This window comes from Hemitrygon akajei, chromosome 18, assembly GCF_048418815.1.
Source record: "Hemitrygon akajei chromosome 18, sHemAka1.3, whole genome shotgun sequence".
Taxonomy (NCBI): Eukaryota; Metazoa; Chordata; class Chondrichthyes; order Myliobatiformes; family Dasyatidae; genus Hemitrygon; species Hemitrygon akajei.
Genome location: NC_133141.1, coordinates 30,196,668 through 30,219,441, shown reverse-complemented (window position 1 = coordinate 30,219,441; position 22,774 = coordinate 30,196,668). Strand labels below are relative to the sequence as shown.

Genomic DNA, 22,774 nt, shown 5'->3' with positions numbered 1-22,774 from the left:
TGCACACACACACACGTAAGCGTATATTTACCGCACACAGTTATTCACACACATACAGATTAACATACATACGCACACACGCGAAGCTGCACTCTCTCACTCGCTCTCACACACACATTCAGCCACATTTAAACCACATGAATCACTTCATATACAGATGCACACAAGCTCTGTTCCTATCCCCCCCGCCCCAACACACACGAGCACGCACGCACACACCAATACTTACACACCTCATATTCATGTATGTTTATGACACACAACAGATGCACATTAACTCAGGCGCCCGCCCGCGCGCTAGTACCAGGAGCGAAATCCTTTTTTAACGATGTCGAGTGATACCATACTTTTAAGAGGACTTTTTGTATATCTGGATTTCAAAAGTAGTGCGGTACTCGGCAGAGTATTAAATTACAGCACAGAGACATTTTTAATGTCACGATGACAAGTCCTTAACAGGAACTTGTCGACAATTTGTGTGAACCACCCGCCTAAATCTCACCGATGTGACTGTGAGTTAAAAGCGACCAATTTCTCCCTCATTAACACCTAATCCGCAAAAAAAAACTTAGTGTTTCTAACACCGCAACGCAGGAATACGTGTGTTGTTTAGCGATAGAACAGAATAAATTAAAATTATTTATTATTTATTTATTGTTCAATTATTTATCGTTTATTTATTGTACATTAACATCGATAAGTATCACGTCGGATATTTGATTTACTCAGGTAATGAATTAGTATAGTATATGATGCATTTTTCTATGTAATATTTACAGGTATCATAAATATTTTGTCCGCATTATTACAGATAGCCATATATAAAGTATTTATATCCTACATATTCAAAAAATGTACACGTATGACCTATAAATATATTTTCGATAAATATATTTATGTAACCATATCAATCTTTCAGATGTTATGAATAAATGTTGGTAATCGGCTATGGTTAAATGTTTCATATAGAATTATGATACCTATACCTTATGTAATTGTGTTTGTTAATAGAAACATTTATCTATATCCCATATAGCTATATTTAAATTCAAATATCGATCCATTTTACATATTTAAACAAATATTTAGTTGATGCATTTTTGAATATGCAAATCAATATATTTATCTGAATTCACTATGTAATTATTTATAAAATAAATGTGTTTAGCTATATTTATTATTCATCAATATGAATAGGGTTATGTATATTTCCAAAATGTTAATTTGTCAAACAAATATTCAAATGTATTTATTGATTTAAATGAAATATAAATTACAATTTCGTTAAGATACAGTTACATTACAAAATAAATATATACAAATGTTTACCCACTACATTTATCAGAACGTTTTTAAATGATATCACTTTCATATAAACGTATCTTACAAATATCTATCTACATATTAATTAAACACGCTCGTTCCTGTAAATGTGCTGTATAATTCAAAATCAGCTTTATTATCAATGACATACGATATGTCATGAAATCTGTTATTTTGTAGCAGCGGTACAACGCAAATACATAGAAATCACAAAATAAATAAATAAATAAATGAAAGATGAGTAGGTAGGTAGTGTTCATGGACCATTCAGAAATCTGATGGCGGAATGTTTTATTATATTCATTTTGTATCAGATCAATATAAATGTGGTGTGCATTTGTTAATAATTATGTTATCATAAATAGTTGGTTAAATATATTTATATCTGTCTATATTTGCACTAAACATGTTGCCATTAAAAATTATGTGACACATTTATCTGCATCGAATATACGTGTTTCTTTATACAGTGTTTAAACGTTCAATTTAAACTAAATTGCAAGCGACTTTTAAAGTGTTTTTGACGCGCGGCAGGGCTGTAAGAAAATCAGAGACTCCGATCTGTCCTGGGGTCGACTAAAGAAACAATTAACTTGTCAGTAACGGGCTGTAGGACAGCCGCGCGGAGACCGCTTGATTATTGAAATTCCTATCAACACAATCATACTTATATGTGTGTTCTGATAGACACCGCGCTATCAATCTCATTCGGCCGGCCTCTCGCTTCCAGAGGCAAGAGAAGCACTGCTAGCGAGCAAGATCCTTTGTTAGTTCGCAAATTAAAAAGATGCCTTGTTTTTTTAAAAAAATAAAACGTACCCATTTGTTCTTTGACTTGGTTATGCTGGCATATTTGCCTGCGCTCCATTGTGTTGTGCGGGGAGAGAAAGGTTAGCTCCCACACCGCAAAGCTGATGCGGGTGTATACTGCCGCTGTCGTTTTTGTTCAATCCCCTTATCTCGCATTCACGTGTATCCCCACCCCACGTAAAACTCTGCAGATCCTACTGCCTGTAAACGTTCTCCGATTTATTCTCCTCCATAGATGCTGCCTGGCCTGCTGAGTTCTTCCAGCAGTTTGTGTGTGTTACTCGGGACTCCGATTTAATTCGCCAGCTAACCCTTTAGCCCACCACCCACCCCGCCTCCAGTCTGACAGACCGCTAGCCAATACCCCTCCCCCTGACAGAACTAATTGCCCCGGACGGAATTTTTAAAATCATTATCCAGAACTTATTCTCTCTCTTTTCTAACAACCATTCCCCCCTCCCCCGCCTTCGTTGGCGCCTTCTCTCGCCCCGGGTGAGAAGACGGGACGGAGAATTGGTGAAGGTTGGTGATTTAAAAAAATATGTATTCTGGGAGAAATCTATTTCGATCCCAGCACGTACGTAAGCCTCGGGAAAGTGCATGTAAAAGTGACTAGTGTCGTGATGCCGACAGAGCGAGGGATGAAGGTACACAGCGCGCGAAAACACACACACTTGCACATACTGACACAAACACACGCAGCGTAGACACACATACTGAGACCCATATACAGGCACTCTCGCACACACGTTTAAGCAACCTCAGAAACATACTCTAACATACACATTTTTCTCTCACGCCTAAACACGCACATTCAGATGCTCACAATTATGCAGGCCACTCACTCGCTCATTCTCTCTCACACACTCACAAACATACACACTCTCTCAAACACTCTCTCTCTCTCTCTCTCTCTCTCTCTCTCTCTCTATATATATATATATATATATATATATATATATATATATATAAACACACGCGCTCACACATACACACACACAAAGCAAAATCAACTTAGAGCTGCTGAACAAAAGCGAGTCACAAAACTTAAGTGCCGAACATTATTCAAGATTCATTATGACTGGGAGCAGAGATGCGGCGTTCCCGGAAGCAACGTTCTCTGTATATACTGCGATGGTTTATTTTAGTCGCTCCAAAATTAGCCGTAGCAATTCCGATGACAAGTTGTTCTTGTCCCAGGGCAAACTAGCCAATGCTGTTAAAAATAAGAATGTTCAAGCTTTGGTGACCAGCGGCAGTGTTCCGGTCACGGACGTGTCATTTTGTAAATGAATGCGAATGCTTTCTTTTTAGTTTCACGGAGCTACAGAACAGTACAGCACTTTTACATGCCCACTCAACCAGTCCCAATTTCCTGCATTCGACCCATTTCCCCCTAAGCCCTTCCATCCGTGTTCCTCTCCAAGTGCTTCTTAAGTGATTCAATTGTACCTGCCGGAACCACTTCCCCGGCAGTTGGTTCCATATACGGACCACCCTCTGGGTGAAAAATTTGCCCCTCGGGTCCTTTTTAAGTCTCATCTTGGGTCCTATCTCGCCTTAAACCTTTGACCCCAAAGTTCTGAGGAAAACACTGTTACCATACACCTTGTCTAAGTCTCAGATAATTTTTACCATTTCTGTAAGGTTGCCCCTCATTCTCCTACGTTCCAAGGAATAAAGGCCTAGCCTAGCCAAGCTCTCCCTACAGCATGTAACATCCTTGTAAATCTTCTCTGCACTCTTTCAATTTAACTGTGTTGACTCCTAGTACTATAAGATGGTCTCTTGGCCTCACAATCTACCTTATTATTACCCTGCACCTTATTGTTTACCTACACTGTACTTTCTCAGTAACTGTAACACTTTATTCTGCATTAGACTGATGAAAGGTCTCAGCCTGAAACATCAACTGTTCATTTCCCTCCATAGATGCTGTCTGGCCTACTGATTGAGTTATAGAATCATGGAGCACTACAGTGCAGAAAATATAAAAGCAATCCTATATAACACAATATACAAGTAACTCCCCGGAGTGCAGAGTGGGTAGAATGGTGCCAGTGATATGTGGGCAATTTAACTACTTTTAACAATTTTAACTACTTGTTGTAGAGCTGCAGAGAGTTGTGGAATCTGCCCCGTACATTATGGGTACCCCATCCCTCCCCACCATGAGTAGTATCTACAGGAGGTGCTGCCTCAGGAAGGGAACGTCCATCATCAGAGATCCCCACCATCCGGGCCATCCCATCTTCTCACAGCTCCCATCGGGCAGGAGGTACAGAAGCCTGAAGTCCCACATCACCAGGTTCAGGAACAGCTACTTCCCTTCAAACATTCGGTTCCTGAACCAACCGGCACAACCCTGATCACCACATCAGTACAGCAACACCGTGACCACTTTGTCACCACAATATTTTTCTTTGCTAATTGTATCATTTCTTGTGAAACTCGTATAATGTATGTTTAATTTGCGTTTCAAAGTCAAAAAGTGGAATTTATTGCCATCTGCACATGTCCATTTGTGCACAGATGCCATGGGAAACTTACTTGCAGCAGTATCACACGTAAGCAACATTCACAAGATATTACAAGAAAGAACACAATAAAAAACAAAAGTCCATTTTAGTGCAAAGTGATCACTGTGTTCCTATATTGTAGTGATCGTGTGTGGGTTGGTTCAGGAACCGAATGCTTGAAGGGAAGTAGCGGTTCCTGATCCTGATGGTGTGGGACTGATCTTCCTGTCTGTAATTCACTTCTCTGTTACAACGAGCCCCAATGCAAACTTGAGGAATAACATCTCATGGAAATAAGTTCTTTGGCCCAACTCATCCATACCGACTAAGTTGCCTACGTGCCTGCATTTGGCCCATATCACTCTAAACTTTTCCTATCTGTGTATTTTGTTCAGGTATCTTCCAAATGTTTTAAATGTACCTGCCTCAACTATTTTCTCTGGTAGCTTGATCCATACACTCACAACCTTCTAAGTAAAAAAAGTTCCCCCTCAGGTCTTCATTAAATAATAAATATTCTCCCTCTTCTCCTTAAACTTACACCCCAAGATGCCTGTGCTGAACAGGATGCTAAATTAAATCAATCCCATCTGCATGCACATGGCCCATGTTCCGATATTCCCCGCAGATTCACATGTCTTTCTAACAGCACCTTAAATACTCATATCTCACTCGACCACCACCCCCAGGCAGCAACTTCCAGGCACCAACTACTCTCTGTAAAAACCTTACCCTGCACATCTCCCTTGAACCTTCCACCTCTCGTCTTAAACGCACCCTCCCTGATATTAGACATTTCAATCATAGAGAGAAAGATACCAGCTGTGTACTCTATCTATGCCTCTCAATCTTATAAATCTTTATCATGTCTCCCCTCAGCCTCCACCATTCCCAGAGAAAGCAAACCAAGTTTGTCCAGCCTCTCCTTGTACCTCATGCCTCTAATCCAGGCAGCATCCTGGTGAACCTCTTCTGTACTCTCTCCAAAGCCCCCACACCCTTCCTGTAATGGAGTGACCAGAAATGAGTGCAATACTCTAGATGTGGCCTGACCAGAGATTTATAAAGCTGCAACATAACTTTCCGTCTCTTGAACTCAATTCCTCAACTAATAAAGGAAAACATACCATATGCCTTCTGGACCACACAATCGACCCGTGCAGCCACTTTCAGGGAGCTGTGGACTTGGACTCTAAGATCATCGTTGTTGAGCGTCTTGACCCTTTACATTGTCCTGTCCTTTTACATTTGACCTCCCAAAGTGCACTTGCCCAGATTAAATTGCATATGCCATTTCTTCGGCCCTCTCTATACCTGATCTACATTCTGCTCTGTCCTCTACTAGTCCACAACTCCACTAACCCTTGTGTCCTCTGCAAACTTACTCTCAGCTACCATTGGGGAACAGGTACAGGAGCCTGAAGACCCACACACAGCGATTTAGGAACAGGTACCTCCTTTCCACTATCCTATTTCTGAACAGTTGATGAATCTATAAACACTACCTCACTATGTTGCTTTTGCACTCTCTATCTATCTGTCCATCTATTTATCCACTATCTATCTATCCTCACTCCATCCATTTATTTATATATGTATAATTTTATATGTGCTCAGAACCTCACAGAAACCAGCCTCCCCTCCATGGACCCTGTCTACACTTCTCACTGCCTCAGTGAAACAGCCAACATCATCACCCCGGACATTCTTTCTTCTCCCCTCTCCCATCGGACAAAAGATACAAAAGCCTGAAAGCACATTTCATCAGGCTCAGGGACAGCTTCTACACCACTGTTACGATAAATTAGACTCTTGACTTCACAATCGTTATGGTCTTGCATCTTATTGTCTGTCTGCTCTGCACTTTCTCTGTAACTGTGACAGTTTATTCTGCATTCTGTTATTGCTTTACCTTGTTCTACCTCAATGCACTGTGTAATGATCTGATCTGTATGAACAGTATGCAGATATACAGAATTCAGCTTTTCACTGTATCGGGATGAATGTAAAACGGTAAAACAATACTAATACCAATATATAAAAATCATATATAATTTAACTTATAATAATGTTAACGGCTTACACTGTACTGTTGCCCAAAACAACAAGTTTCACGATATATCTCAGTGATAATAAACCTGATTCTGATACTGATAAACCTGGTTCTGATTATCTCCTTCCACCGACACAGCGTGACCTGCTGAGTGACGCGCGCGCGCGCATGTGTGTGTGTGTGTGTGTGTGTGTGTGTGTGTGTGTGTGTGTGTGTGTGTGTGAGTGTGTGTGTGTGTGTGTGTTTGTCTCTGTGTGTGTGTGTGTGAGTGTGTGTGAGTGTGTGTGTGTGTGTGAGAGAGAGAGAGTATGTGTGTGAGTGTGTGTGTGAGTGTGTGTGTGTGTGAGTGTGTGTGTGTGTGTGTGTGTGTGTGTGTGTGTGTGTGTGTGTGTGTGTGTGTGTGTGTGACCTTTCTCAGACCCTTTCTTTTCGTCCTCCGGAGACAATCTGCTCCAGCCGCAGTTCTTGCGGGGAGGGGGAAAAACCACAAACTAAATTGGTATCACTGGCGATTATTGTCATTTTGGAGAGACCTCCCATTTAACATATTTATAATGTATAAGTGTATATTCTAACATACACGTAGGTATATTGATATATTTACCCGTCTCTGCGGGCTTTCGTTTTGTTTGCTGATTTTTGTTTCTATGTGCTGCTGGGTGCGGGAAAATGTCAAATGGGCCGAACGTTCCCCCATCACCCCTCCCCTTCGCATGGTTGGACTGCTCTTGTCTCGCCCTCCAGCCTCCCTCCATTCCCGGCCTGACTCGCGGCGGCTGCGGGTTCACGAAAAGGACACGTCCCCAGGCTCCCATTCAGTTTAATTTAATCTGGGCGATCTCAACCTTTGAACCCTTGACCTCCGACCCCAAACCAACATTTCACCCCTTCCACTCCCCTCACCTTCACCACCACCTCCAACCCTCAAGGGGCACCTCTGGGCTGCATTTTCTTGTCTGCGCTCTCACGGCTATTGTTACCGCACGGGTCCGCAGAGTTTAAGAGTGGCGCACCTCCGATACACCTCCCCCTCCTCTGTCAATGTGCCTCTCGCCGACTTGCGCCCCTCCCCAGGAAAATAAATCTTGGCCCGGGGTGAAGCAGCAGTTAATTCATCCTTCCAAGTTTGGGATCATTGTGTGTGTGTGTGTGTGTGTGTGTGTGTGTGTGTGTGTGTGTGTGTGTGTGTGTGTGTGTGTGTGTGTGTGTGTGTGTGTGTGTGTGTGTGTGTGTGTGTGTGTGAGTGTGTGTGTGTGTGTGTGAAGAGAAAGTGAGAGAGAGAGAAAGGGAGAGAGAGCTTGTGCTGTCGATATGTGTGTGTAAGAGCGGGGACCTTGTTCTGTGGTGTGTTTGAGAAAGAGATAGAGAAATAGAGATCTTGTCTATGTGTGTGAGAGAGGGGATCTTGTGCTGTCTGAGCGAAAGAGAGATCTTGTTTATGTGTGACAGAAGGAAAGAGAGAGAGGGAGGGAGGGAGCGAGAAAGACAGAGAGAGGGAGAGGGAGAGAGAAAGAGAGAGAGCGCGAAGCCCGGCCAGCGTGAATACCGCACAGAGTAAGTTACCGCAAATGAAAACCCAGCAGACCTGGCGCACGTCAGCAATAACATATCGACACCGCGGTTACATTGCAAAGTCAGCGAATGGTATCTACCATAAAAAATATAATTAAACTATTCGGAAAGTGGTGGCGTATGTTGCTTGGATCGGGGTTAAAGGTTTGAATTCTCTGCTTAGTGCCAACAGCTTTGTAAATATATTCATTTGTGTAGACGGATTTTTTAATTACTTAGAGGTGAGCGTTTGGTTTTGTGTGTGCGCTCGCACAGATATATTTTTCTAAACACAAATGGAAAATATAAGTAAAGGTATATAGATGTAGGGATATATAGTTGTAAAGATATGTAACTGCTCTTGCTTGTATCTTTCCGTAGAACGTGAGTGAATACAGTATATCTTTACAGTACATAGGTGTTAAGATGTATACAACTCATAGAATGCTGAAACGTGCTGTACGTCTAATGAATGTGTGAATATTTTCCTATATAGATATTCAAATATGTCCAACTAAACAATAGATACTAAAATATATGTTTTAATTCTATGTATCTAACGTGTGTGTCAACATTTTCCTATACTAGTGTTCAGATATATACAACCAAACAATAGATTACTCAAGTATATGTGGTTTTATTTCTATATATTCAACCCATAAATATTTTTCATAGTTCTTAATTTATACAACTCTAATTATAAAATATATGTATTTGTTTCTACATTTCTAAATTGTATGTGAATATTTTTTCCAACGAGTGTTTCATACAACTAAATACTTTAAAACTGTGTTGCTTATATGTATCTGTGAATGCATGTATATATCTATCTAAACGATATATTTTATATGTATATACAGTTTGTATATGTGTGTGTGTTTAGATGTGTAACTATCCAGTTGGTGTATATATTATAGTTAAACCATGCATAGTTTTAAAGATTATAAAGTAAATACACTTATAAAGATATGGTCTTACATCCATAAAGGTGCACCTGTATATAAGTTTAGATTTATGATTAAGACTCTAATGTGCATGTGTATATATATCTATAGGTGGGTATATATTTAGATGTTCATGTACAAAACAGAAGATATGTATTCCTGTGTGTATATATTTAAATGGTGTGCATGGTGTAAATAGATACTTAGATAAATGCATGTGGGTGTCATTGTTTGTAGAGATTTCTATGTATGATTTATGTTTAAGTATATGATCATATTGATACAGTTTATGTATTCTAGAGTGTGTGTAGGAATATACATCTATGTCTCTGTACAGTTTTATATATAAAACTATACAGATATTTTTGTCCCAGTGTGAGAGGCCATGTTCTCTTCTCAGTACTACATTCGAGAAGGAGGTACAGGAGCCTTAGATCCCACACCACCTAATTCAGGAACAGTTATTACTCTTTATCCAATAGCCTCCTGAACTGGCATGGATAACTTCACTCATCTCAACACTGAACTGATTCCATAATCTATAGACTCACTTTCAAAGACTTTACAAACTCATGTTCTCAATATTATTTATTCATTATTTATATTCTTTGCACAGTTTGTCTCCTTTTGCACCTCGGATGTTTGTCGGTCTTGGGGTGTAGTTTTTCACTGACTCTATTGCATTTCTTTCTTCTACTGTGAATGCCTGCAAGAAAATTAATCTCGAAGTAGTATATGGTGACATATATGTACTTTGATAACAAATTTAATTTGAACTTTGAATGTATCATTATGCACAAATTAACAGGTCAGTGCTAAATAAGTGAACTGATACTGGGACCTCTGTTTGTGATTAAACATCAATAATAATAATTAGATTAGCAAGTTTGGCTCAAGCAGTGAGTAAGACAGAAGAAACCTTTGGTAGGTGCTGATTGTACACCCGTCAGGGAGCAGGTTTCAAATGGCATATATTTTTGTGTATACTTTTCACATTTTGATCTGTTGCCCTGGAATTGGTTTATTATCGTCACAGTGAAAAGCTTGCACTCAATACTCTTCATGGAGATCAAATCATTGAGGTAGAACAAGGTAATTGGAATTGGTTTAATATTGTCACTTGTACTGAGATTAAGTGAAAAGCTTACCTTGTAAACCGTTCATACAGATCACATCATTACACAGTGTACAGGCTTCAATGAGATATTGGTATTAGTACTTGCATACCAAGATACGACGAAAAGGTGTCATCTTTCTCACACAGTATTCAGACTACCTTTTACATGAGGTCCCTCTATCCCTCCAAACTCCACATCATTCACAGTGTCTATCCTATCTTGTGCACAGATGTCCCTCTACCCCTCGATAACCCACATCATACACGATCTGTCTTATCTTGAACACCAATGTTCCTCCACCCCTCAACACTCCCCACCATTCACATTGTGTGTTCTACCCTTCACCTCAAGGTCCCTCTGCCGCTCCACAGCCGCACCATTCACTGTATCTCCTAACTTGTACAATGATGTCCCTCCAACCCTCGACAATCCCAACTGTTCACAATTTGAGTCCGACACTTCCACACAGACATTGCCAAAGTACAGAAAGGTGCGAATTCACGTCATAGACCGGGATCCCTCGGTCGTTCGGAATTCACCAACATTCACAGTGTATGCCTACCCTACCCTTCATCTCAATGTCCCTCTGCCCTTTGAAGCTCCGCACCATTCACAGTGTGTGTCCTATTTTATACACTGATGTCCCTCTGCCCCTCAACACTCCACACCATTCACAGTGTGTGTCCTATTTTATACACTGATGTCCCTCTGCCCCTCGACTCTCCACACCATTCACAGTGTGTGTCCTATTTTATACACTGATGTCCCTCTGCCCCTCGACACTCACCGCCATTCACAGTGTCTGTCCAATTTTATACACTGATGTCCCTCTGCCCCTCGACACACCACACCATTCACTGTCTGTGTACTATGTTGTACACCAATCTCCTTCTGCCCCTCCACACTCCACACCATTCACAGTGAGTCCTATTTTATACTCTGATGTCCCTCTGCCCCTCGACACTCAGCACCATTCACTGTCTGTGTCCTATCTTCTACACCAATGTCCCTCTGCCCCTCCACACTCACCACTATTCACATTGTGTGTCCTATCTGGTACAGTGACGTCCCACTGCACCTCGACACTCCACACCATTAACCGTGTGTGTCCTATTTTATACACTGATGCCCCTGTGCCCCTCGACACTCACCACCATTCACCGTGTGTCCTATTTTATACACTGATATCCCTCTGCCCCTCGACACTCCACACGATTCACCGTGTGTTATTTTTTACACTGATGTCCCTCTGCCCCTCGACACTCCACACCATTCACCGTGTGTCCTATTTTATACACTGATATCCCTCTGCCCCTCGACACTCCACACGATTCACCGTGAGTGTGTTATTTTTTACACTGATGTCCCTCTGCCCCTCGACACTATACACCATTCACTGTGTGTGTCCTATTTTATACACTGATGTACCTCTGCCCCTTGACACTCCACACGATTCACTGTCTGTGTCATATCTTGTACACCAATCTCCCACTGCCCCTCGACACTCCCCACCATTCACAGTGAGTCCTATTTTATACACTGATGTCCCACTGCCCCTCGACACTCACCACCATTCACAGTATGTGTCCTATCTTCTAAACCGATATCCCTCTACCCCTCGACACTCCCCACCATTCACTGACTATGTCCTATCTTCTACACCAATGTCCCTCTGCCCCTCCACACTCACCACTATTCACATTGTGTGTCCTATCTGGTACAGTGACGTCCCACTCCCCCTCGACACTCCACACCATTAACCGTGTGTCCTATTTTATACACTGATATCCCTCTGCCCCTCGACACTCCCCACCATTCACACTGCGTGTCCTATTGTATACACCGATATCCCTCTGCCCCTCGACACTCCCCACCATTTACAGTGAGTCCTATTTTATACTCTGATGTCCCTCTGCCCCTTGACACTCCACACCATTCACTGTGTGTGTCCTATTTTATACACTGATGTCCCTCTGCCCCTCGACACTCACCACCATTCACAGTGTCTGTCCAATTTTATACACTGATATCCCTCTGCCCCTCGACACTCACCACTATTCACAGTGTGTGTCCAATTTTATACACTGATGTCCCTCTGCCCCTCAACACTCACCACCATTCACCGTGTGTCCTAATTTATACACTGATATCCCTCTGCCCCTCGACATTTCACACGATTCGCCGTGAGTATGTTATTTTTTACACTGATGTCCCTCTGCCCCTCGACACTCCACACGATTCACCGTGAGTGTTTTATTTTTTACACTGATGTCCCTCTGCCCCGCGACACTCCAGTCCATTCACCGTCTGTGTCCTATTTTATACACTGATGTCCCTCTGCCCCTCGACACTCCCCACCATTCACAGTGTCTGTCCAATTTTATACACTGATGTCCCTCTGCCCCTCGACACACCACACCATTCACTGTCTGTGTACTATCTTGTACACCAATCTCCTTCTGCCCCTCGACACTCACCACCATTCACAGTGTCTGTCCAATTTTATGCACTGATGTCCCTCTCCCCGTCGACACTCACCACTACTCACAGTGTGTATCCTACTTTATACACCGATATCCCTCTGCCCCTCGACACTCACCACCATTCACAGTGTGTGTCCAATTTTATACACTGATGTCCCTCTGCCCCTCGACACTCCACACCATTCACAGTGAGTCCTATTTTATACACTGATGTCCCACTGCCCCTCGACACTCACCACCATTCTCAGTATGTGTCCTATCTTCTAAACCGATATCCCTCTACCCCTCGACACTCCCCACCATTCACTGACTATGTCCTATCTTCTACACCAATGTCCCTCTGCCCCTCCACACTCACCACCATTCACATTGTGTGTCCTATCTGGTACAGTGACGTCCCTCTGCCCCTCGACACTCCACACCATTAACCGTGTGTGTCCAATTTTAAACACTGATGTCCCTCTGCCCCTCAACACTCACCACCATTCACCGTGTGTCCTATTTTATACACTGATATCCCTCTGCCCCTCGACACTCCACACGATTCACCGTGAGTATGTTATTTTTTACACTGATGTCCCTCTGCCCCGCGACACTCCAAACCATTCACCATCTGTATCCTATTTTATACACTGATGTCCCTCTGCCCCTCGACACTCACCACCATTCACCGTGTGTGTCCTATTTTATACACTAATGTCCCTCTGCCCCTCTACACTCACCACCATTCACCGTGCGTGTCCTATTTTATACACTGATGTCCAACTGCCCCTCGACACTCCACACCATTCACTGTGTGTGTCCTACTATATACACCGATGTCCCTCTGCTCCTCGAGACTCACCAACATTCAATGTCTGTGTCCTATCTTGTACCCCATGTCCCTCTGCCCCTCGACACTCCACACCATTCACAGTGTGTGTCCTATTTTATCCACTGATCTCCTTCTTCCCCTCGACTCTCACCACCATTTACCGTGTGTGTCCTATTTTATACACTGATGTCCAACTGCCCCTCGACACTCCACAGCATTCACTGTGTGTGTCCTATTATATACACCGATGTCACTCTGCCCCTCGACACTCCACATCATTCACAGTGTGTGTCCTATCTTGTACACCAATGTCCCTCTGCCCCTTGACTCTCCACACCATTCACAGTGTGTGTCCTATTTTATAAACTGATGTCCCTCTGCCCCTCGACTCTACCCACCATTCACAGTGAGTGTCCTATTTTATACACTGATGTCCCTCTGCCCCGCGACACTCCAAACCATTCACCATCTGTGTCCTATTTTATACACTGATGTCCCTCTGCCCCTCGACACTCACCACCATTCACCGTGTGTGTCCTATTTTATACACTAATGTCCCTCTGCCCCTCGACACTCAATACCATTCACAGTGTCTGTCCAATTTTATACACTAATGTCCCTCTGCCCCTCGACACTCACCACCATTCACAGTGTCTGTCCAATTTTATACACTGATGTCCCTCTGCCCCTCGACACACCACACCATTCACTGTCTGTGTACTATCTTGTACACCAATCTCCTTCTGCCCTTCGACACTCACCACCATTCACAGTGTGTATCCTATTTTATACACCGATATCCCTCTGCCCCTCGACACTCACCACCATTCACAGTGTGTGTCCAATTTTATACACTGATGTCCCTCTGCCCCTCAACACTCACCACCATTCAACGTGTGTCCTATTTTATACACTGATATCCCTCTGCCCCTCGACACTCCACACGATTCACCGTGAGTGTGTTATTTTTTACACTGATGTCCCTCTGCCCCTCGACACTACACACCATTCACTGTGTGTGTCCTATTTTATACACTGATGTCCCTCTGCCCCTCGACACTCCCCACCATTCACTGTGTGTGTCCTATCTTCTACACTGATATCCCTCTGCCCCTCGACACCCCACACCATTCACCGTCTGTATCCTATTTTATACACTGATGTCCCTCTGCCCCTCCACATTCACCACCATTCACAGTGTGTGTCCTATTTTATACACTGATGTCCCTCTGCCCCTCGACACTCCCCACCATTCACTGTGTGTGTCCTATCTTCTACACCGATATCCCTCTGCCCCTCGACACCCCACACCATTCACCGTCTGTATCCTATTTTAGACACTGATGTCCCTCTGCCCCTCGACACTCCACACTATTCACCATGAGTGTGTTATTTTTTACACTGATGTCCCTCTGCCCCTCGACACTCACCACCATTCACAGTGAGTCCTATTTTATACACTGATGTCCCACTGCCCCTCGACACTCACCACCATTCACAGTATGTGACCTATCTTCTAAACCGATATCCCTCTACCCCTCGACACTCCCCACCATTCACTGACTATGTCCTATCTTCTACACCAATGTCCCTCTGCCCCTCAACACTCACCACCATTCACCGTGTGTCCTATTTAATACACTGATGTCCCTCTGCCCCTCGACACTCCACTCCACTCAGTGTGTGTACTATTTTATACACTAATGTCCCTCTGCCCCTCGACACTCACCACCATTCACCGTGTGTCCTATTTTATACACTGATATCCCTCTGCCCCTCGACACTCCACACGATTCACCGTGAGTGTCTTATTTTTTACACTGATGTCCCTCCGACCCTCGACACTCCCCACCATTCACTGTGTGTCCTATTTTATACACTGATGTCCCTCTGCCCCTTGACACTCACCACTATTCACAGTGTGTGTCCTATTTTATACACCAATATCCCTCTGCCCCTCGACACTCACCATCATTCACAGTGTGTGTCCTATTTTAAACACTGATGTCCCTCTGCCCCTCGACACTCACCACCATTCACTGTCTGTGTCCTATCTTCTACACCGATATCCCTCTGCCCCTCGACACTCCCCACCATTCACTGTCTGTGTCCTATCTTCTACACCAATGTCCCTCTGCCCCTCCACATTCACCACCATTCACAGTGTGTGTCCTATTTTATACACTGATGTCCCTCTGCCCCTCGACACTCACCGCCATTCACTGTGTGTGTCCTATTTTATACACTGATGTCCCTCTGCTACTCGACACTCCACAGCATTCACTGTGTGTGTCCTATTATATACACCGATGTCACTCTGCCCCTCGACACTCCACATCATTCACAGTGTGTGTCCTATCTTGTACACCAATGTCCCTCTGCCCCTTGACTCTCCACACCATTCACAGTGTGTGTCCTATTTTATAAACTGATGTCCCTCTGCCCCTCGACTCTACCCACCATTCACAGTGAGTGTCCTATTTTATACACTGATGTCCCTCTGCCCCGCGACACTCCAAACCATTCACCATCTGTGTCCTATTTTATACACTGATGTCCCTCTGCCCCTCGACACTCACCACCATTCACCGTGTGTGTCCTATTTTATACACTAATGTCCCTCTGCCCCTCGACACTCAATACCATTCACAGTGTCTGTCCAATTTTATACACTAATGTCCCTCTGCCCCTCGACACTCACCACCATTCACAGTGTCTGTCCAATTTTATACACTGATGTCCCTCTGCCCCTCGACACACCACACCATTCACTGTCTGTGTACTATCTTGTACACCAATCTCCTTCTGCCCTTCGACACTCACCACCATTCACAGTGTGTATCCTATTTTATACACCGATATCCCTCTGCCCCTCGACACTCACCACCATTCACAGTGTGTGTCCAATTTTATACACTGATGTCCCTCTGCCCCTCAACACTCACCACCATTCAACGTGTGTCCTATTTTATACACTGATATCCCTCTGCCCCTCGACACTCCACACGATTCACCGTGAGTGTGTTATTTTTTACACTGATGTCCCTCTGCCCCTCGACACTACACACCATTCACTGTGTGTGTCCTATTTTATACACTGATGTCCCTCTGCCCCTCGACACTCCCCACCATTCACTGTGTGTGTCCTATCTTCTACACTGATATCCCTCTGCCCCTCGACACCCCACACCATTCACCGTCTGTATCCTATTTTATACACTGATGTCCCTCTGCCCCTCCACATTCACCACCATTCACAGTGTGTGTCCTATTTTATACACTGATGTCCCTCTGCCCCTCGACACTCCCCACCATTCACTGTGTGTGTCCTATCTTCTACACCGATATCCCTCTGCCCCTCGACACCCCACACCATTCACCGTCTGTATCCTATTTTAGACACTGATGTCCCTCTGCCCCTCGACACTCCACACTATTCACCATGAGTGTGTTATTTTTTACACTGATGTCCCTCTGCCCCTCGACACTCACCACCATTCACAGTGAGTCCTATTTTATACACTGATGTCCCACTGCCCCTCGACACTCACCACCATTCACAGTATGTGACCTATCTTCTAAACCGATATCCCTCTACCCCTCGACACTCCCCACCATTCACTGACTATGTCCTATCTTCTACACCAATGTCCCTCTGCCCCTCAACACTCACCACCATTCACCGTGTGTCCTATTTAATACACTGATGTCCCTCTGCCCCTCGACACTCCACTCCACTCAGTGTGTGTACTATTTTATACACTAATGTCCCTCTGCCCCTCGACACTCACCACCATTCACCGTGTGTCCTATTTTATACACTGATATCCCTCTGCCCCTCGACACTCCACACGATTCACCGTGAGTGTCTTATTTTTTACACTGATGTCCCTCCGACCCTCGACACTCCCCACCATTCACTGTGTGTCCTATTTTATACACTGATGTCCCTCTGCCCCTTGACACTCACCACTATTCACAGTGTGTGTCCTATTTTATACACCAATATCCCTCTGCCCCTCGACACTCACCATCATTCACAGTGTGTGTCCTATTTTAAACACTGATGTCCCTCTGCCCCTCGACACTCACCACCATTCACTGTCTGTGTCCTATCTTCTACACCGATATCCCTCTGCCCCTCGACACTCCCCACCATTCACTGTCTGTGTCCTATCTTCTACACCAATGTCCCTCTGCCCCTCCACATTCACCACCATTCACAGTGTGTGTCCTATTTTATACACTGATGTCCCTCTGCCCCTCGACACTCCACACCATTCACAGTGTGTCCTGTTTTATACAATGATGTCCCTCTGCCCCTCGACACTCACCACCATTCACAGAGTCTGTCCAATTTTATACACTGATGTCCCTCTGCCCCTCGACACTCCACTCCACTCAGTGTGTGTACTATTTTATACACTAATGTCCCTCCGACCCTCGACACTCCCCACCATTCACTGTGTGTCCTATTTTATACACAGATGTCCCTCTGCCCCTCGACACTCACCACCATTCACCGTGTGTCCTATTTTATACACTGATATCCCTCTGCCCCTCGACACTCCACACGATTCACCGTGAGTGTCTTATTTTTTACACTGATGTCCCTCCGACCCTCGACACTCCCCACCATTCACTGTGTGTCCTATTTTATACACTGATGTCCCTCTGCCCCTTGACACTCACCACTATTCACAGTGTGTGTCCTATTTTATACACCAATATCCCTCTGCCCCTCGACACTCACCATCATTCACAGTGTGTGTCCTATTTTAAACACTGATGTCCCTCTGCCCCTCGACACTCACCACCATTCACTGTCTGTGTCCTATCTTCTACACCGATATCCCTCTGCCCCTCGACACTCCCCACCATTCACTGTCTGTGTCCTATCTTCTACACCAATGTCCCTCTGCCCCTCCACATTCACCACCATTCACAGTGTGTGTCCTATTTTATACACTGATGTCCCTCTGCCCCTCGACACTCCCCACCATTCACTGTGTGTCCTATTTTATACACAGATGTCCCTCTGCCCCTCGACACTCACCACCATTCACCGTGTGTCCTATTTTATACACTGATATCCCTCTGCCCCTCGACACTCACCACCATTCACAGTCTGTGTCCTATCTTCTACACCGATATCCCTCTGCCCCTCGACACTCCCCACCATTCACTGTCTGTGTCCTATCTTCTACACCAATGTCCCTCTGCCCCTCCACATTCACCACCATTCACAGTGTGTGTCCTATTTTATACACTGATGTCCCTCTGCCCCTCGACACTCCCCACCATTCACTGTGTGTCCTATTTTATACACAGATGTCCCTCTGCCCCTCGACACTCACCACCATTCACCGTGTGTCCTATTTTATACACTGATATCCCTCTGCCCCTCGACACTCCACACGATTCACCGTGAGTGTCTTATTTTTTACACTGATGTCCCTCCGACCCTCGACACTCCCCACCATTCACCGTCTGTATCCTATTTTAGACACTGATGTCCCTCTGCCCCTCGACACTCCACACTATTCACCATGAGTGTGTTATTTTTTACACTGATGTCCCTCTGCCCCTCGACACTCACCACCATTCACAGTGAGTCCTATTTTATACACTGATGTCCCACTGCCCCTCGACACTCACCACCATTCACAGTATGTGACCTATCTTCTAAACCGATATCCCTCTACCCCTCGACACTCCCCACCATTCACTGACTATGTCCTATCTTCTACACCAATGTCCCTCTGCCCCTCAACACTCACCACCATTCACCGTGTGTCCTATTTAATACACTGATGTCCCTCTGCCCCTCGACACTCCACTCCACTCAGTGTGTGTACTATTTTATACACTAATGTCCCTCCGACCCTCGACACTCCCCACCATTCACTGTGTGTCCTATTTTATACACAGATGTCCCTCTGCCCCTCGACACTCACCACCATTCACCGTGTGTCCTATTTTATACACTGATATCCCTCTGCCCCTCGACACTCCACACGATTCACCGTGAGTGTCTTATTTTTTACACTGATGTCCCTCCGACCCTCGACACTCCCCACCATTCACTGTGTGTCCTATTTTATACACTGATGTCCCTCTGCCCCTTGACACTCACCACTATTCACAGTGTGTGTCCTATTTTATACACCAATATCCCTCTGCCCCTCGACACTCACCATCATTCACAGTGTGTGTCCTATTTTAAACACTGATGTCCCTCTGCCCCTCGACACTCACCACCATTCACTGTCTGTGTCCTATCTTCTACACCGATATCCCTCTGCCCCTCGACACTCCCCACCATTCACTGTCTGTGTCCTATCTTCTACACCAATGTCCCTCTGCCCCTCCACATTCACCACCATTCACAGTGTGTGTCCTATTTTATACACTGATGTCCCTCTGCCCCTCGACACTCACCGCCATTCACTGTGTGTGTCCTATTTTATACACTGATGTCCCTCTGCTACTCGACACTCCACACCATTCACAGTGTGTCCTGTTTTATACAATGATGTCCCTCTGCCCCTCGACACTCACCACCATTCACAGAGTCTGTCCAATTTTATACACTGATGTCCCTCTGCCCCTCGACACTCCACTCCACTCAGTGTGTGTACTATTTTATACACTAATGTCCCTCCGACCCTCGACACTCCCCACCATTCACTGTGTGTCCTATTTTATACACAGATGTCCCTCTGCCCCTCGACACTCACCACCATTCACCGTGTGTCCTATTTTATACACTGATATCCCTCTGCCCCTCGACACTCCACACGATTCACCGTGAGTGTCTTATTTTTTACACTGATGTCCCTCCGACCCTCGACACTCCCCACCATTCACTGTGTGTCCTATTTTATACACTGATGTCCCTCTGCCCCTTGACACTCACCACTATTCACAGTGTGTGTCCTATTTTATACACCAATATCCCTCTGCCCCTCGACACTCACCATCATTCACAGTGTGTGTCCTATTTTAAACACTGATGTCCCTCTGCCCCTCGACACTCACCACCATTCACTGTCTGTGTCCTATCTTCTACACCGATATCCCTCTGCCCCTCGACACTCCCCACCATTCACTGTCTGTGTCCTATCTTCTACACCAATGTCCCTCTGCCCCTCCACATTCACCACCATTCACAGTGTGTGTCCTATTTTATACACTGATGTCCCTCTGCCCCTCGACACTCCCCACCATTCACTGTGTGTCCTATTTTATACACAGATGTCCCTCTGCCCCTCGACACTCACCACCATTCACCGTGTGTCCTATTTTATACACTGATATCCCTCTGCCCCTCGACACTCACCACCATTCACAGTCTGTGTCCTATCTTCTACACCGATATCCCTCTGCCCCTCGACACTCCCCACCATTCACTGTCTGTGTCCTATCTTCTACACCAATGTCCCTCTGCCCCTCCACATTCACCACCATTCACAGTGTGTGTCCTATTTTATACACTGATGTCCCTCTGCCCCTCGACACTCCCCACCATTCACTGTGTGTCCTATTTTATACACAGATGTCCCTCTGCCCCTCGACACTCACCACCATTCACCGTGTGTCCTATTTTATACACTGATATCCCTCTGCCCCTCGACACTCCACACGATTCACCGTGAGTGTCTTATTTTTTACACTGATGTCCCTCCGACCCTCGACACTCCCCACCATTCACTGTGTGTCCTATTTTATACACTGATGTCCCTCTGCCCCTTGACACTCACCACTATTCACAGTGTGTGTCCTATTTTATACACCAATATCCCTCTGCCCCTCGACACTCACCATCATTCACAGTGTGTGTCCTATTTTATACAATGATGTCCCTCTGCCCCTCGACACTCCACACGATTCACCATGAGTGTCCTATTTTAAACACTGATGTCCCTCTGCCCCTCGACACTCACCACCATTCACTGTCTGTGTCCTATCTTCTACACCGATATCCCTCTGCCCCTCGACACTCCCCACCATTCACTGTCTGTGTCCTATCTTCTACACCAATGTCCCTCTGCCCCTCCACATTCACCACCATTCACAGTGTGTGTCCTATTTTATACACTGATGTCCCTCTGCCCCTCGACACTCACCGCCATTCACTGTGTGTGTCCTATTTTATACACTGATGTCCCTCTGCTACTCGACACTCCCCACCATTCACTGTGTGTCCTATTTTATACACAGATGTCCCTCTGCCCCTCGACACTCACCACCATTCACCGTGTGTCCTATTTTATACACTGATATCCCTCTGCCCCTCGACACTCCACACGATTCACCGTGAGTGTCTTATTTTTTACACTGATGTCCCTCCGACCCTCGACACTCCCCACCATTCACTGTGTGTCCTATTTTATACACTGATGTCCCTCTGCCCCTTGACACTCACCACTATTCACAGTGTGTGTCCTATTTTATACACCAATATCCCTCTGCCCCTCGACACTCACCATCATTCACAGTGTGTGTCCTATTTTAAACACTGATGTCCCTCTGCCCCTCGACACTCACCACCATTCACTGTCTGTGTCCTATCTTCTACACCGATATCCCTCTGCCCCTCGACACTCCCCACCATTCACTGTCTGTGTCCTATCTTCTACACCAATGTCCCTCTGCCCCTCCACATTCACCACCATTCACAGTGTGTGTCCTATTTTATACACTGATGTCCCTCTGCCCCTCGACACTCACCGCCATTCACTGTGTGTGTCCTATTTTATACACTGATGTCCCTCTGCTACTCGACACTCCACACCATTCACAGTGTGTCCTGTTTTATACAATGATGTCCCTCTGCCCCTCGACACTCACCACCATTCACAGAGTCTGTCCAATTTTATACACTGATGTCCCTCTGCCCCTCAACACTCACCACCATTCACAGTGAGTCCTATTTTAGACCCTGATGTCGCTCTGCCCCTCGACACTCCTCACCATTCAATGTCTGTGTCCTATCTTCTACACCAATGTCCCTCTGCCCCTCCACACTCACCACCATTCACATTGTGTGTCCTATCATGTACAGTGACGTCCCTCTGCCCCTCAACACTCCACACCATTCACCGTCTGTGTCCTATTTTATACACTGATGTCCCTCTGCCCCTCGACACTCCACAC

At 45.1% G+C, this 22,774-nt stretch overlaps 1 protein-coding gene across 2 annotated transcripts in view; it reads left to right on the top strand.

The window, feature by feature from the left end:
• Positions 1-22,774, top strand: part of LOC140741246 (uncharacterized) — a 219,007-nt gene that overhangs the window by 12,898 nt on the left and 183,335 nt on the right. Inside the window, exon 1 of one of the 2 annotated variants that reach the window (XM_073071224.1) lies at positions 7,914-8,259. The exons of the other annotated variant lie outside the window; for it this stretch is intronic. The gene's annotated coding sequence lies outside the window, so the exon portion shown is untranslated. Of the gene's footprint in view, positions 1-7,913; positions 8,260-22,774 lie in introns of those variants that run through there. 2 annotated transcript variants of the gene reach the window in all.